A 16,491-nucleotide genomic window follows, 5' to 3' on the forward strand; every position below is an offset into this window, starting at 1 on the left:
GCTTTCAATGTATACAGGGAGTTCTAGAGGCTTGTACTTGCCCTGCCACACAGCATGAACTCCTGGCCGGCACAGTCCCCCGTGTCTAGCAAGGAGGAAGCCGGGAGCTCTGCGTCCCTGACAGCTCGGCCCTGTGGCCTCTGACACTGAAGGAGCGGCACTGCGGGCACTTGGTCGGGGTGGGGGGTGCTGCTCCTGATACCAAGACCCAGTCCTCGTCCCTGAGGTCAAACCACAAAACACAATGACAAGGGTTTGAAGAAAGGAAAGAATAGTTTATTGACTTGCTAGCAAATGAGGGAGTGGCCAGCTCCTGCCTTGAAGAACCACCGTCCTCCTGACACAAGCGGTCAGGGCTTTTCAAGGGGAAATGGTAGGAGAGGGGCTGGGGTGCCGACACATGAAGTAGCAGCCTGCAAAGGTCCAAGCAGACATTCCTCCTCCGATTCACTAGCTTTGTGTTTTTCTTTTCTGATGCTCCTCAGTTCCCGGGGACTGGATGCTTGGGGTTGAACAAAATCAGCTTTCAGCTTTAACTCTGACCCTCAGACTAGGAAAATCTGAAGAACAAGAAGAAACTGCCACCCCATCCACCTCTGCCCATTAGTGGACAAAGTTTCTGGGGCTGTTTGAGTTCACTTTCTAGTAAATGTTAGTGTTCAGTTTTGAACAAAGATTTGATTCCCCTTTTCTTCTATTACAAATTCATTTCTTACTGTTACATTCCTTAACAGCAGCCCAAAAACTGATCATGAAATGCCTTGAGGGAGAGTTTCTGACTATTACCTGAAGATAGGCACAAGTTGAAAAACACAGCTCTAAGCGTTTCTTGGAATATCAGTGCTGGCTGATAAGACAGGAACTGCCATCTGCGGTTCAGATTTCCAGTGGACTTGGCTTATGTGTTCAAATTCTGCAAATGTTGCTGTTAGAATCAGCAAGGGGCTGTCTCCTTGCAAGTGCTTGGAGCTGACAGCCTTGCATTTAATACTCGCATGCAGAATTTTCTCAAGAGCCCCTCCCCCACTTCTAGCACATGAAGAAGTTGGGGAAATGAGAAGAGGGGGCCCACAGATGCCTTTATGTCCAGACCCACTGCCCCACTCCCTCCACAGAGGCCTCAGGAGCCAAGGGGGCAGTGCTTGCAAGCCTAGGGCCTCCACTTTGCCTTCCAGGCTGCTCCCCCTGCTGCTGCTGCTGCTGCTGCTGCTGTTGCTAAGCTTGTTAGCACTTTCAGAAACTTAGGAGAGAAACACAAGCGCAACTTGGGCCTCACTGAGGTTTCGGTTCAGTGAACAGGTGAGCCTACAGCTCCCAGGAGTCAGCCTGACCTGGCCCTGCCCCTGCCAGTCCTTCAGTTCTATCTGTGCTGTGAGTACCAGCGCTGGCCCTTCCTGCTGGGAACCTGTTAGCCGATGCCGTTGCTGAGTGCCTCCTGCCTTGTGCAGCCGGCCGGGTATGCAGCTGCCCCCATGCTGCCCCCTCTCCACACAATACCCTGGGACTCTGATACTACGTTCATGTCTTCTCTCATTCAAGTTTTTAATTTTAGCCATTCTCATGTGCATTGTCTATGTTTTCCACCTACATTTCACTTCCATGTCCCTCATGAGTCATTAAGAAAAAAAAAAGTCGAGCCACACATGGACTTGGAGCAAATTCTTGCAAGTCATACCTCAACAAAGGACTTGTATTTACAGTATATAAAGACCTGCTACAGCCCAATGGCAAGAAGACAAGTAACCGTTCCTTGTTCCCCTGGAAACAGGAGGAAAGGCAAGTGAGGTGTCCCAGGAGTCCCGCCAGTTAGGTGAGGGAGATGGCCCCCATCACCAGCCATTGTCAAACTTGACCTCCATTGCTGCCCAGCCCTGGCCATCCTTCCCTGGACTCCCAAAGTGTCCCCAGCCCTGACCCCACATCCTGTCCCCAGCCTGCAGCACAAAAGGGTGGCGTCCTACTCTGATGTAAACCTTTGTGTGGCCTTACCACTCTCAGACTAAGGGCCAAAGCTGCCTCCCCCTGGAAAACCGTGTGGTTTAACCCAGCCACTCTCCTCTTGGCCACAACAGAGGAGACTCCAGGAGCTCAGCCCTCTTAGGTTCTGGGTGGGCCTTCTTCACCGGTGTCCCAGTGCCCAGGACAGTGTCTACAATGTGGTGGGTTTTGATAAACTTGATATGTCAAAACCATTAGCTCTCCTGCCTAAACCAGGATGGGGCACTGGGGGAAGTTCAAGAGACTCTGTCAAGTTCCACATAATGGACGGCTACCCCTCAGCTTGGCAACCTGCTATATAGCCCTATACCGTCCCTTAGCTGGAAGGGCCTGGGTCTCTGACACCAGTTCCCCGAAGGGATTACTTACGAAAGTGACTCCAGGGGGCTGTTGCCTGGGGAAGATGCTCAAGGTGGCGCTGTGATGTGGTGAGGACCAGGGCGGGTGAGCCCACTGCCTCCATGTGCTGACCGACAGCCTGAGCCCAAAGGCCCCATCCTTCCCGGGCCTCTGCATGGGAAGATTCCTGGGGAACAGCCACACACAACTTCCTAGAGCTGAACCTGGCCAGCTGAGCCTAGAGGGCAGTCACTTTTCACCAGTGCTGAGCACACACGGACAGGTGGAGGCAGAGCGTCTGGCCATCCACGTCCCTGTACACTCTGGATTCTCTTCCCAGGCCCAGCACCCTCCTGGCGACCCAGGTGTGCCTGCTTCCGGGAGCGCCTTCCTTATACACTGGAGGGCGGGACCAGGCCAGGTGGGGTGGGGCTCCATTCCCCAGAGTTTCTGTGTTGGGAAGGGGACAGAGGTCGGGCCAGGGCCTCCCGTCCTCCTGTGGCCAGTGGGTGGGAACCCGCTTTCCGACGAACAGCTGTTCCGATCCGTGTATGGCTTGTTAGAGGTAAAACTTATTTTTTCTAGGTATTGGAAGAGCCTTTTGCCATATATATTATATACATACATCCTCCGTCGGACCTGGAGATGGGGCTGAGGGAAGCGGGCAGTGAATGGGATTTTTTTTTTTCCTGTCAGAAAACGTGACAGGACATGCTTAAATATAGCATTACCTGGCAAAAAAATATCATCCTTCCGTCCGGATTCTACCTTTTTCAGTGAATGGATGTCAGCCAGAGGGGAGGAAGGGTCTCCGGTTTCGGGTTCCCGCCCAGCGCCTGCAGGCATCCTCCCCTCCGCGCACAGCCTCAAGGGCCCCCCTGGGCTTCCCGACACTAAAGCGGCCTCGTCCCGTGGGGGCATCAGGCTTAGACCCTCTGTGCCTGCTGCTTTCAAGTCAAGGCGGAAGACTTGGGTGTGGAGTTCACGTGGCCACTAGGAGTTCGTGGCTACTCGGAAAGCGCGTGTCTCCGCAGCCCAGGATCACCCCCGACAAAAGCCGATTGTGCCAAGGCATTCCTCAAATGAAAAGGGAAATTAATGATTCCTTCTGTTAGAATCCCTTTCCATCCTAAAAACGGCATTTTTGCATACTTATTCGTACATTTCCTTAATAGCCCTCGCATAGAGATGTGTACAGGTGCGAGGAGAGCAGTGATTGTCCAAACCCTTAAAGAGCCCAACAGTGGCTCCTGCACTCAGACTCTTAGTAATCACTCCTGGCTGGTGCTGGGGTGACTGTGACAGTGGTGACAGCGTTCACACGAATAGCATGTTCAACAGCATGGGTCCTCTGAGACCTCTGGCAATTTTATGTATCACCTCACTTTGCCACTCGCCACATTTTGCCTTGTGTTGTAGTTATTTCTAAACAAATGCTTGAGTAGGAGGATTGTGTTTACTTATTTCCATTTACTCCATGAGGGAGAGCACTAGGTTCATGTATATTAATTAGTAAGTGCTTTAGGGTATGTATGTAATTGAAAATCTGTACACCTGAAACTCATGTATCAACTATATCTCGATTTTAAAACAAGAAAGAAATTGGTGGTAATGGTTGTTCAGTAACTGCTTTTCTTAGAACCATATAGAAGTGCTTGGCCGTGGCCAAGAATGTTTGACCACCTTGGTGCAAACTGCCTAGCTTATTGCAGTAATTTCCTAACTGGTTCCACCAAGTCTTTTCTTGCCACTCTTGAACAGAATTTCTTTTTTTTTTTTTTAGATAATTATTTTTTTATGGAAGGGTAGTTGACACACAGTATTACATTACATTAGTTTCAGGTGTACAACATAGTGATTCAACATTTATATACATGACAATTCTAGGTACCAGCTATCACCATACCAAAGCAAGCTGTTACAATATCTTGACTATATTCATTACATCCCGGTTACTTATTATTTTACCATTGGAAGTGTATACTTTTTTTTTTTTTTCTGAGGGCATCTCTCATATTTATTGATCAAATGGTTGTTCACAACAATAAAATTCTGTATAGGGGAGTCAATGCTCAATGCACAATCATTAATCCACCCCAAGCCTAATTTTCATCAGTCTCCAATCTTCTGAGGCATAACAAACAAGTTCTTACATGGAGAACAAATTCTTACATAGTGAATAAGTTCTTACATGGTGAACATTACAAGGGCAGCCATCACAGAAACCTTCGGTTTTGCTCATGCATTATGAACTATAAACAGTCAGTTCAAATATGAATACTCATTTGACTTTTATACTTGATTTATATGTGGATAACACATTTCTCTCTATTATTACTATTTTTAATAAAATGCTGAAGTGGTAGGTAGGTACAAGATAAAGGTAGAAAACATAGTTTAGTGTTGTAAGAGAGCAAATGTAGATGATCAGGTGTGTGCCTGTAGACTATGTGTTGATCCAAGCTAGACAAGGGCAATAAAACATCCACGTATGCAGAAGATTTCTCTCAGAGCGGGGGGGTGAGGTTCTAAGCCTCACCTCTGTTGATCCCCAATTTCTCACCTGATGACCCCCCTGCGACTGTGCCTGTCTTAGGTTGTTCCTCCCTTGAGGAATCTTACCCGTCTCTGGCTAACCAGTCATCTTCCGGGGCCATACAGGGAAACGTAAAGTTGGTAAGTGAAAGAGAAGCCTTATTGTTTGAAGTGGTTAGCTTTTTATTTCTTTGCATATTTATGCCCTGTAGCTTCTATGCCCAGCATTTGTCTTGAGGTATCTTTACCACTTGGAAGAATTATGATACTCGGTAAATTTGATATGAGGCACGAATTCTATTTAAGGGTTGTAATTAGGAAGGAAGAAGAAAAGCTGTAGAAGTAGCAGGCAGCAGAAAACCTGGGAAGATTGATTATTTCTTTCACATATCTTCTTGTAGAGTAACTTCAGCATGTATAGGTTTTAAGCTACTACTTAAATTGCGCACACACATTAACATAATAGGAGTATAGTTACATAACCAAAGCATACCTGTAATTACCAGCCATCTCCAGTGAAACCAAGAAAACCAGTTAGGCACCTTAGGCATTTGTGAAAACTTATCTATGATATGGTGGATATGGTCCAACTGAACTTGAAGTCTGAGAGAAATCAGACAAATTAAAACAACCCATTCCTGGGGAATGTTCACATCCCTTATGTTCTTTTAACAGTAAATAGTCTGTAGTTGTAAGATTTTGGAGCGCTACAATTTGCACTTCTCCTAATTCTTGGTTGAGTTCCAACAGTATAGATCCAGTCAAATTTGTTGTTTTACTGTATGCACAGGCCAGCTTAGATATCTCCTTCATTCCCATGGCAAGTCCAGGAACTGGTGGGATGAGTGCATCTACAGCTGTAGCAGTGCATGGATCTTTGTTGGGGTTTTTTCATGATCATCTTCTGGCATGAGTCTTCCAGAGTGCTGATGTTGGAAGTTCTTTTTCATATCGTATCCTAGTTCATTTTCGGGGTAGCGCAATTAGGCTTTGATCCTCCGTATAAACACAAACAGACCCTTTGCCTACACTTTTATATGCCCTTTATACTCTTGTGTAGAACTCATTGGAGGTTACCACACAGGAACTGCCCCTTTTTTTTTTTTCGTATCACTAATCTACACTTACATGACGAATATTATGTTTACTAGGCTCTCTCCTATACCAGGTCCCCCCCATATAAACCCCTTTACAGTCACTGTCCATCAGCTTAGCAAAATGTTGTAGAATCCCTACTTGCCTTCTCTGTGTTGTACAGCCCTCCCTTTTCTCCTACCCCCCCATGCATGCTAATCTTAATACCCCCCTACTTCTCCCCCCCCTATCCCTCCCTACCCACCCATCCTCCCCAGTCCCTTTCCCTTTGGTACCTGTTAGTCCATTCTTGAGTTCTGTGATTCTGCTGCTGTTTTGTTCCTTCAGTTTTTCCTTTGTTCTTATATTCCACAGATAAGTGAAATCATTTGGTATTTCTCTTTCTCCGCTTGGCTTGTTTCACTGAGCATAATACCCTCCAGCTCCATCCATGTTGCTGCAAATGATTGGATTTGCCCTTTTCTTATGGCTGAGTAGTATTCCATTGTGTATATGTACCACATCTTCTTTATCCATTCATCTATCGATGGACATTTAGGTTGCTTCCAATTCTTGGCTATTGTAAATAGTGCTGCGATAAACATAGGGGTGCATCTGTCTTTCTCAAACTTGATTGCTGCGTTCTTAGGGTAAATTCCTAGGAGTGGGATTCCTGGGTCAAATGGTAATTCTGTTTTGAGCATTTTGATGTACCTCCATACTGCTTTCCACAATGGTTGAACTAACTTACATTCCCACCAGCAGTGTAGGAGGGTTCCCCTTTCTCCACAGCCTCGCCAACATTTGTTGTTCTCTGTCTTTTGGATGGCAGCCATCCTTACTGGTGTGAGGTGATACCTCATTGTAGTTTTAATTTGCATTTCTCTGATAATTCGCGATGTGGAGCATCTTTTCATGTGTCTGTTGGCCATCTGTATTTCTTTTTTGGAGAACTGTCTGTTCAGTTCCTCTGCCCATTTTTTAATTGGGTTATTTGTTTTTTGTTTGTTGAGGCGTGTGAGCTCTTTATATATTCTGGACGTCAAGCCTTTATCGGATGTGTCATTTTCAAATATATTCTCCCATACTGTAGGGTTCCTTTTTGTTCTATCGATGGTGTCTTTTGCTGTACAGAAGCTTTTCAGCTTAATATAGTCCCACTTATTCATTTTTGCTGTTGTTTTCCTTGCCCGGGGAGATATGTTCAAGAAGAGGTAACTCATGTTTATGCAGAATTTCTTAAAGAACCAATACATTTTATTTGCCACCGTTTTTTTCATCACTTTATTGAAAAATAATCCAAATGTCACATAATTCACCCATTTAAACTGTACAATTCAATGATTTGTAGTATATTCACAGAATTGTACAATCATCACCATATTCAATTTTGGAACATTTTCATCACCAAAAGAAGAAAACTCATATCCTGTACTTATCATACCCCTGAGTTATCATACCCCAGGCTCCCCCAATTCTATCCCTCCACAGCATTAGGCAACCACTAATCTACTTTCTGTCTCTACAGATTTGCCTGTTCTGGACATGTAATGTAAATGGATTCATGCGATATGTGCTCTTTTATGACTGCCTTCTTTCACTCAGCATAAATTTTCCCAGTAAAGAGTTGTGACAATATGTGTGAAATGTCGTTTGTGAGGGAATCTCATTGGAGCCTCAAGGCCCAGGGTTTTTATCGGGGGCTGGTCATGCAGACACCCTCTTCCTTGCACATACCAAAACCCAAACTCCCAGTAGAAAAGCTGATTACCACAAATCATATTGTTTGCACAATGAAGGCACAGTGAGCTACTCTTATCAGTTAGGGTGGTGGGAGCCCTCCCCCAGTTCCCAGATCCTAGTCAAGGCCCCAACTTGCCAGCAGGATTCTCAAAGAATAGCGCTCTCAGGCCTGTTATGTTAACTCATTTCTACACATATTTTGATAGGGATTGCATTGATTCCGTAGATCCATTTGTGGAGGATTGCCATCAACCATATTAAGTATTATATTCAGTGAACACGGGGATGTCTTTATAGTTATTTAGGTGTTTAATCTCTCTTGATGTCTTGTGGTTTTCAGCATAGAAGTCTTATACTTCTGTTAAATTTATTTCTAAGTATTTTACTTTGATGCCTTTGTAAGTGGAATTTTCTTAATTATTTTTCAGATTGTTCTTTGCACATGTATAGAAATACAGTTGAGTTTTGTATGTTGATCTTGTATCCTACAACCTTGAACTCATTTACTAGTTCTAATAGTGTTCTTATTTTTGTGGATTCTGTAGCCTGTTAATATGGTGAATTACGTGGATTGGTTTTTTTCAACCAGTCTTGCATCCCCAGAATAAACTCCATTTGGTCATGGTGTATAATACTTTTTATATATTGCTGCATTTTGTTTGCTAATATCTTGCTAAAGATTTTGCAGCTATTTTTATGAGAACTGTAGTGTTCTTTTTTTCATACTGTCTTTGTATGGTTTTGGTATCTTCTTGAAAGCTTTCTCATATAACTTGGGAAGTTTTCCCTCCTCTTCTGTTTTCTGGGAGAGATGGTCTAGAATTGGTGTTAATCATTTTTTAAACACTTGATTTAATTATCCAGTGAAGTTATCTGAGCCTGGAGACTTTTTTTTAATTGCAAATTGAATTTCCTTTAAAGTTTGGAGCTATGCAAATGATTTAGTTCAAACTGGATGTATTATGGTTGTTCATGATTTCCAAGGAATTTGTCCATTTCAATTAAGTTGTCAAATTTATGTGTGTATAGTTCCTAGTATTCCTTTATTACCCTTTTGATGTCAGTAGGGTCTGCAATGATATCCTTTGTTTCATTCTGATATTGCTAATTTGTCTTTTTTCTTTGTCGATCTTGTTAGAGGTTTGTCAGTTTTATTGATCTTATCAAAGAACCAGCTTTTTGTTTTATTGATTTTCACTATTGGTTTTTCTGTTTCTTTTTTTTTAAATCATAGGAGCTATTTCACTTGCATCATAGGATCAGTTTTTATTAAAGTATAGTTGACACAATATTATATTAGTTTTAGGTGTACAACAGTGATTCAACAGTAATATACATTAAAAATGCTCACCACAATAAATGTAGTTACCATCTGTCACCACACAAAGTTATTACAGTATTATTTATTTATAACAATATATCAATAATATAATATGATTATTGACTATGTGCCCTATACTGTACTTTTCATCCCTGTGGCTTACTTGTTTTGTAATGGGAAGTTTGTACCTCTTTATCCCCTTCACCTGTTCTGTCCATCCCTCCATTCTTCCCTCCCTATGGCAACCACCAGCCTGTTCTCTGTGTCTATGAGTCTATTTCTGTTTCATTTGTTTTTAGTTTTCATATATCATATTCCACAAATTTCAATACATTGTAGTTTCATTTTCATTCAGTTCAGTGTATTTTTTGATTTGCCCTAAGACTTGCTCTTTGATGGATGAGGTATGTTGTTTAGTTTCCAAGTGTTTGGGGATTTTCCTGTTATTTTTGTTATTGATTCCATTGTGGTCGGAGAACACACTCGGTTCTGATTTCAATTATCTGGCATTTGCTGAGGTTTGTTTTATGATTGAGGGTATGGTCTATTTGGTAAGTGTTCCACGGGAGCTTGGAAAGAATGGGTATTCCCCGGTTATTGTATGGGGTGCTCTATAAACGTCAATTAGATTCTGTTGATCGTGGTCTTGAGTTCTTCTATATCCTTGCTGATCTCTCCTTTCAGTTCTGTCAGATTTTGCTTCATATATTTTGCAGGCCTGTTGGTTGATGCAGACACATTCAGGAATGCTGTGTCTTCTTGGTGGATTGGCCCTTTTATCATTATACAGTATTAGCCTCTGTCCCTGGTAATTTACTCTGCTCTGAAGTTTACATCTGGTATTAATATTGCTGCTACTGCTTTTTTTTCTTTTTTTAAAATTAATGTATGTATGGGATATCTTTTTCCACTTTTCCATTTTCAACCTACTCATATCATTATATTTGAAGGGGGTTTCTTGCTGACAACATACTGCTGGGTCATGATTTTTGAAAATTGACTTTGCCAGTCTCTCTTTTCATTCCTTAAAATGATTTACATTTAATGTGATTATTGATCTCGTAGGGCTAGATTTCACCATTTTATTTTTTGTTTTCTGACTATTCCTTCTGTTTCTCATTTGTGTATTTTCTTTGTCCCAACTTCCAGTCCATTACCAAGACGTTTAAGCTTTATTTTATTATTTTTTGTACATAACTCCTTCACGCACATGGCTTCGAGTGCTGTGTGTGATGCGACCTAAGGATCCAATTTAATTGTTTTCAACATGGACTCTCACTTCCCAGGTCCTTTTGTGGAATAGCTTCCCCTTCCCCGCTGCTGGGACACAGACCCTCTCCATCTTGGAACCAATTCCTGACCTGCATCGGGTGTCTGTGGGCAGTTAATTCCCATCAGTTGGTCAACATGCTTCTCCCTGTGCCAATATTTCTGACTTAATTACAGGCTTTGTAATGGGCCCCAGTGTCTGGTAGGACAGGTAACACCGCCCTGTTCTACTGTAGAAGTGTCCTGGCTATTTCCAATCTTCTGACCTTCCAGATAAATTTTAGAGCTGTCATTTATTCCTCTTCCCGCTATGAGGCTTTTTTTGGATGAACCCACTTTCACACGGCCGGCGTCTTCCCCTTCCTGTTTGGGGATGAACGTCAAGTTCATTTTAAGCTCCTGGCTGTCTGTGTGCCCTTCTGTTCCCACTCTGGGTAGAGGCCATGGTTCAGAGATTTTTTTTCCTGGTTAAATGCTGGGTCTCTCCAGAGCTGCTCATTTGGGTGGTAGCCCCGTTGCTCAGGGATATCAGTGATAAGGCCAGCCCCAGTGCTCGGGTCTTGGGGAATGGGGTGACACCCCAAGTCTCCTCAAAACCCCCTCACTTCCTGTGTCTGGGCTTCCCTCAGCATCACCGGGAAGTCAGCCCTGGGGAGGCAGATTGCTCTGTGCACTGCACGGGCCCACCCAGGAGTGAGGAGGGGGGCCACCAGTGGGGTACTCCAGCTTCGGGGGGCAGGTGCGGCGCGCACCCATGGTTCTGCTCTGGCAGGAGGATGCTCAGAGCAGAATCTCCAGCTTCCGCCTTGAGGCAGCCTGCTGCCTCTGTCTCAGGCCTCGGGTATCCTTGGGTTTCCTCCAGCACCTCTGGCCTGGTCTCCAAGAGCTGCTGAGGTGTCCCTGGATCCTGGACATCAGTCCTGAGATCAGCCCTCAGGAGCCCAGAGGTCATTTTTAAAACACTTTATGTCAGGGAAAATCTCAAGAATGTGGTGACCCACGGGCTGTCCCCAGATTCACAGTAACCCAGGCGGTGCTGACCCCATTTCCACCCCCGCCTTCCCCCTCTATCTTACTAGGTCCCTGTGAATCCCAGGGTCACATTCCCCATCCAAGATGTGGGATTCTTCCTACAGAACAAGCCTGGCTCCAAAACCCACGGGGCAGCACAGGCCCTTCTGTTCCTCCTCCGCAGCCTTTGGGGCCCTCCCTATACTCCATCCTCAGGGCCCACATGCAGGTTGGCAGCTCGGGGCCTCAGTTTCCCTATATGTATGTAGGACGGGCATCCACCGGGTTGGGGCCTGGGGAGGGGTCCAGGCCGGACCTGGGAGATGGGATTAAAGGCCCAGGAGCTCTCCCTGTTTTTCTGTCCCCCTGGTCTCTCTCTCCCCATCTCTCCACTATCTCTCTTTTTCCTTGTCTCTGTGTCTTTGTCCCTCCCTGTCTCTCTCTTCTCTCCCTGGCTTTCTCTACCTGTACCTTGATCCAGGGCTTCCTAGCCTCTGGACCTGTGAGAAATAAAATGTTTGTTGTTTAGGCCACGCATGCCGTGGGATTTTTGTCTTAACTGCCCAACTAAGACCCCTTAGTCCTGGAGTCAACCTCGAGCCCTCAGCTAGCAGCTTCACCTCGGGACTCTGTTTCCCTGTCTGTAAAGTAGGGATGCTATGGGACCATCCTGGGGGCTATTAAATGATGCCTCTCCTGGCACTTGTAGCCCCTAGGCTATTATTATTACTGCGCTTGCTATTGTTGCCATCCCAGCCTTGGTTCTGTCCTGAGAGTTCCCGGCTGGCTGTCCCAAAGCTCTTCTGTCTGTCCTGACTCCACCCCACCCAGCATCCTGGGGCCCTGTCCCATTCCTCCTGTCCCACAGCCCATGACGCAGTTACAACAGTGAGGGAGAGAAGGGTCCACCCACTAGGCAGGTGGCTTAGGAAATTCCAGGGCAGAGCAGTACTGGGCACTGTTCATCTGGCACCCACCTGCACCCAGGAAGTGCTGGGTGGGCTTTTGTCTTTGCCCTTGTGAGCGGTTGAAGGAGCACATCCTGCACTTGCCAGGCAGCCCTGGCCATCCTAAGCTCAGCTGTGTCAACTGTCTGCTGGAACCTGCAGATTGTCAAGGCGGTTGGAGGCAACACAAAGACAGCTCCTCATATGGTGCTCACTCCCACTCCAGGCCCTTTGCACATGCTGTGCCCTCTGCCTAGGACCCTCTAACCCATTTGTACCTACAAATCTCTTCTTCCAGGTCTCTGTCAGGTGTGACCTCCTCCAGGAAACCTTCCGAGACCCCATGCAGGAGGTCCTAGCCCTGGTGTCTCCCTTTGGCAGATCTTGTCCAGGTTGTAATTTTGCATTCATGGTGATATTTGGATTAGTATTCATCTCCCTTGTTGATGAGGAGCCCTGGGCAGGCAGGGAGTGGGGTATCTGGCACACAGTAAGTATTTAATAAAGAAAGGTGGACTCAGTCTTTGAGTTTAGTAACTATTTATTAAGTCCCATCTTTCGTTCATGCAACAACTTTTACTGATCCCTGCAGGGCATCAGGCCGGGCTCTGGGTGCTGGGGACATGCTGTGAATGAAGAACCCTGGCACTCTTCCTGCAGGACCCCTGCAGTCTGAAGCTTCTTGCTGACATTCTGGTGCAACTCATTCTTGTCACCCAGGGCCTGTTTCCTAGAGACAGACAATGCACTTACGAGCCAGCTGTCAGACCTTACTTGGACCCATCCCCATGAGCTCCTGGCAGAGGCAAGGATAGTGTCACAACACAGTGGTCATGCTATGTTCCAATAAAACTTTACTTATGGACACTGACATTTGAATTTCATATAGTTCATATAGTTTCACCGGTCATGGAAGTTTCATCATTGGTGAACCAGATTTAGCAAATAAACATCTAGGCACCCAATTAATTATGAGTTTCAGGTAACAGCCAATACATTTTTTAGTATTATTATATCCCAAGTATTGCTTGCAATATACTTACACTAAAAAAAGAAAAACCAAACACCGTTCATTGTTTATCTGATAGCCAAGGCTAACTAGGTATCCCATATTTTGTCTGGCACCCGTGATCCATCTCATGCCCATTTTGCAGATAAGGAAGTAGAGGCCCAGAGAGGGTAAGTGATGTGCTCAAGGTGGTACAGCCAGGGATGAGCAGAGGCTGAATACAAGCCAGACTACGGGACCCAATGCCTTCAGCGCTCATTTCCTGCCTCCCCGGAGCCCAGCCTGAGTATGGGGGCCCTGAATGAGCAAAATCCCCCTTTGCCTGGGTTAGGAGCACTTTTCTCATTTTGAGGAGGGTGTCCCCAGGCCCAGGGCCCTCTGCTGGCATCCGTAGAGAAGCCTGTCCCACCGGCCGTCTGGACTCCAGCATCTGGAAATAGGGCAGCTGGTCCCCTGTAAACAGCCGGTGTCTAGAGGTGTTGTCAGAGGGCCCAAATCTTGGTGTGATGGTGCTGTGACTTGATACCCTGCCACTGGTCCCTGTCACTGGATACTTGGTAAACAGTTTTCTGAGCAAGAGCAGCAGCGCCCCACCTGGTCAGTGCGGTGCGGGAAGTGGGGGGCTGGGTCCAACCGAAACCCAGCTCCTGACACCCCGTTAGCCATCATGCCTGCTCTGCCCTGATCCTTTGTCAACATCAAGCCCTGATACCTGTTACTTGTCAAGGATCAGACACTGTTAATCATCAACCCACCCTAGTATTTCTTAGCTGGAGACCTGGAAGCACTATAAACAGAGCTCGGATACTTTGTAAACAATGAATCCTGACATTTTGTTTCCCATCAGGAGCTTCATCCAGGGGCTGGCAAACCCCAGCCCTAGGGCCACCACCTAGAAATGACTTTTACACTATTCAATGTTTGGAAACATACCAAAGGAAGATTTGTGACACATGAACACCAGATGAAATTCAAATTTCCGTGTCCACAAATAAGGTTTCCTTGGGACACAGCCATGCCCCCTCACTTGTGTATTGTTTATGGCTGAGTTGAGCAGTTGGGACAGAGATTGTATGGCCTCTAGAGCCTCAACTATTTATTATCTGACTTTTTCTGGGAAAAGTTTGTCAATTCCTGATCTAAGCTCTTAGGAGGTCCCTGTTCCCGGTACTGCACTTAGTATTCTGTCAGTAGTCAGTGGTTCCTGGTGTTCACCTGCTCCGCAGAGAATGAGCACAGTGATCCATGATGTTCCCATACGAGGCATATGAGTCCCCTCACTCTGTAAGAGTCACGTGCAGCCTCATGTGCTAACCTGCTCCGTGTGGCAAACATTTGGTCTCTGACAGCAGTTAATGTGTCCTGGGACTGTATCAACAGTCAATACCGGGAAATGCAACCAAGACAAGACCCAAGAGTGACTGAGAATCAGGCGAAGATTGAAAAGAAAGGATCTTGCCACACACGGGCAGGGCCTTGAATGCTGAGCCAGAGCTGGGCTTTCTCCTGTGGAGCGGTGGCTGGTGTGTGAGCAGAGGAGGGACATGCTGAGCCTGGCCGCATGAACAGGACCTCTCCTGGCCTTGGATTCCCCATCTGTGCTGTGAGCTGGGGTGGCCAGAATGAGGAGCTTCCTAAGCTTCGAGTCTGGAAGGAGAGGGTGCTCAGGATCATGAGGGGAGAGTTTCCTGGGAGAGGCCAGTGCACAAAAAAACTGAGCAGGGCCTTCTGCCCCCTGAGACACCATGCAGGGTCTGTGGGAGGAAGTCAGCAAGAAGCTGGAGGCCAGAGGCAAGGATAGGAGACTTTCCTTTACGGGGGCGCACTCTGGGTTCCTGCACTTGCAGGCTGCAGCCCTACCTTCACGGAGCTCCCATTACAGAAAGGAGGCGGAGGACGGCTGTGGACTCACCGGTGTGTCATGATTCCGAATTATCAGAAGCACAAGGGAGGGGCTGAGAGCGAGAACTAGGCAGCTTCGGTTGGGGCAGGCCAAGGGGCATCTGTGGAGGGGACATTTGAACTTAGACCTGAAAGAGGAGCTTGTGAAGAGTGAGGGAAGGGCTATATGAGCAGAAGGAACAGTAAGAGCAAAGGCCCTGAGGTGGGATTGAGCCTCATGATAGGGGCTATGGGGGCCAGGCCACAGGGGGCTCTGTAGGTTTCAGGAGTGTGTGAGGGGCTGCGGCATTGAGACATGGGCAGGAAGCCCCCAGCACAGTACCTGGGCCTCGGAATGTCTCTGGTCCATTTCACAGGTGAACCAGCCCGACATGAGCCAAGGCCACAGGGGCCACGGACCTGGGCAGGGCAGTTACCAGAACACATGGGCCTCAGGGGCAAGTGGGAGTATCTTGCCTGCCCTTTGAAATCGCAGAGCTCGGCAGGTCCTGAGGGTGAATGGCAGCAAGAGGCACCTCCTGGGGATCAGGCACGGCAAGGGCAGAGGGCCAGCTCCAGAAACTCAGCATGTGGGCGCCATGGCCCCGTGCTCCTGGCTGGCTGATGCTAGGCTCCTGAAAGGCCTCAGCTCTGGCCTGACGGGAGCGTACAGACACGGCCAGGCACAAATGCTCTCAGCCCATGGGGTCAGGACTGAGTTGGAAAAAGCGGGTATTAGGGATTGGAGAAGTTTGCCAGCAAGAGGCAGGCGTCCCAGGAATGTGACATAGCGGAGGCCCCAGTTTGGCCCCACCCGGCTCCTGTGACTGAGTGACCCCAGACTGTCCCTGACCCTTGGTGTTTCCCCCACTTGATATGAGCAAGGACAAAGCTTGAGATCAGGCCGGCCCAGGTTTGAATCGAGGCTTTTCTGCTCCCTGGGTGACTGGGCAAATGAGGCCACACCACGAGTGGCCCCAGTTTACAGAAGAATAACCTGAGGCTTATAGAGGGAGCCACTCACCCTAGCATGCAGAGGAAAGTAGTAAAAGCTGGGGGACTGGGATCAGGACTGGGAGGAGGGCAAGAAGCAGGAAGGAGGAGGTGATTGCCCAAAGGGTTCCTGCACTTGCAGGCTGCAGCCCTACCTTCACAGAGCTCTCATTACAGAAAGGAGGCAAACGTGTAGGAGGTGCATGTAGACAAGCCTGAGAGACGGAGAGAAGGGGAGGGAAGAGCAGCCTGGCCAGTGGGCATAACAGGTGCAAAGGCACTGAGGTAGGAATATATTTGGCAGCCTCCCAGAATAGCAGGGAGGCAGGTGGAAGGAAAGGTGGGCATGGTAGTCACAGGGTCCATGCAGG

At 46.9% G+C, this 16,491-nt stretch overlaps 1 long non-coding RNA gene across 4 annotated transcripts in view; it reads left to right on the top strand.

Annotated features, from left to right (window-relative positions):
• Positions 1–4,106, top strand: part of LOC118921545 (uncharacterized) — an 81,583-nt gene extending 77,477 nt beyond the window's left edge. For 3 of the 4 annotated variants that reach the window (XR_008995569.1, XR_008995567.1, XR_008995570.1), the window contains one exon: positions 486–4,106. This is a non-coding gene — a long non-coding RNA (uncharacterized LOC118921545). The remainder of the gene's footprint in view (positions 1–485) is intronic. The other variant, XR_008995568.1, reaches the window with a different exon arrangement.
• The last annotated feature ends 12,385 nt before the right edge of the window (positions 4,107–16,491 follow it).

This window comes from Manis pentadactyla, unplaced genomic scaffold, assembly GCF_030020395.1.
Source record: "Manis pentadactyla isolate mManPen7 unplaced genomic scaffold, mManPen7.hap1 scaffold_297, whole genome shotgun sequence".
Taxonomy (NCBI): Eukaryota; Metazoa; Chordata; class Mammalia; order Pholidota; family Manidae; genus Manis; species Manis pentadactyla.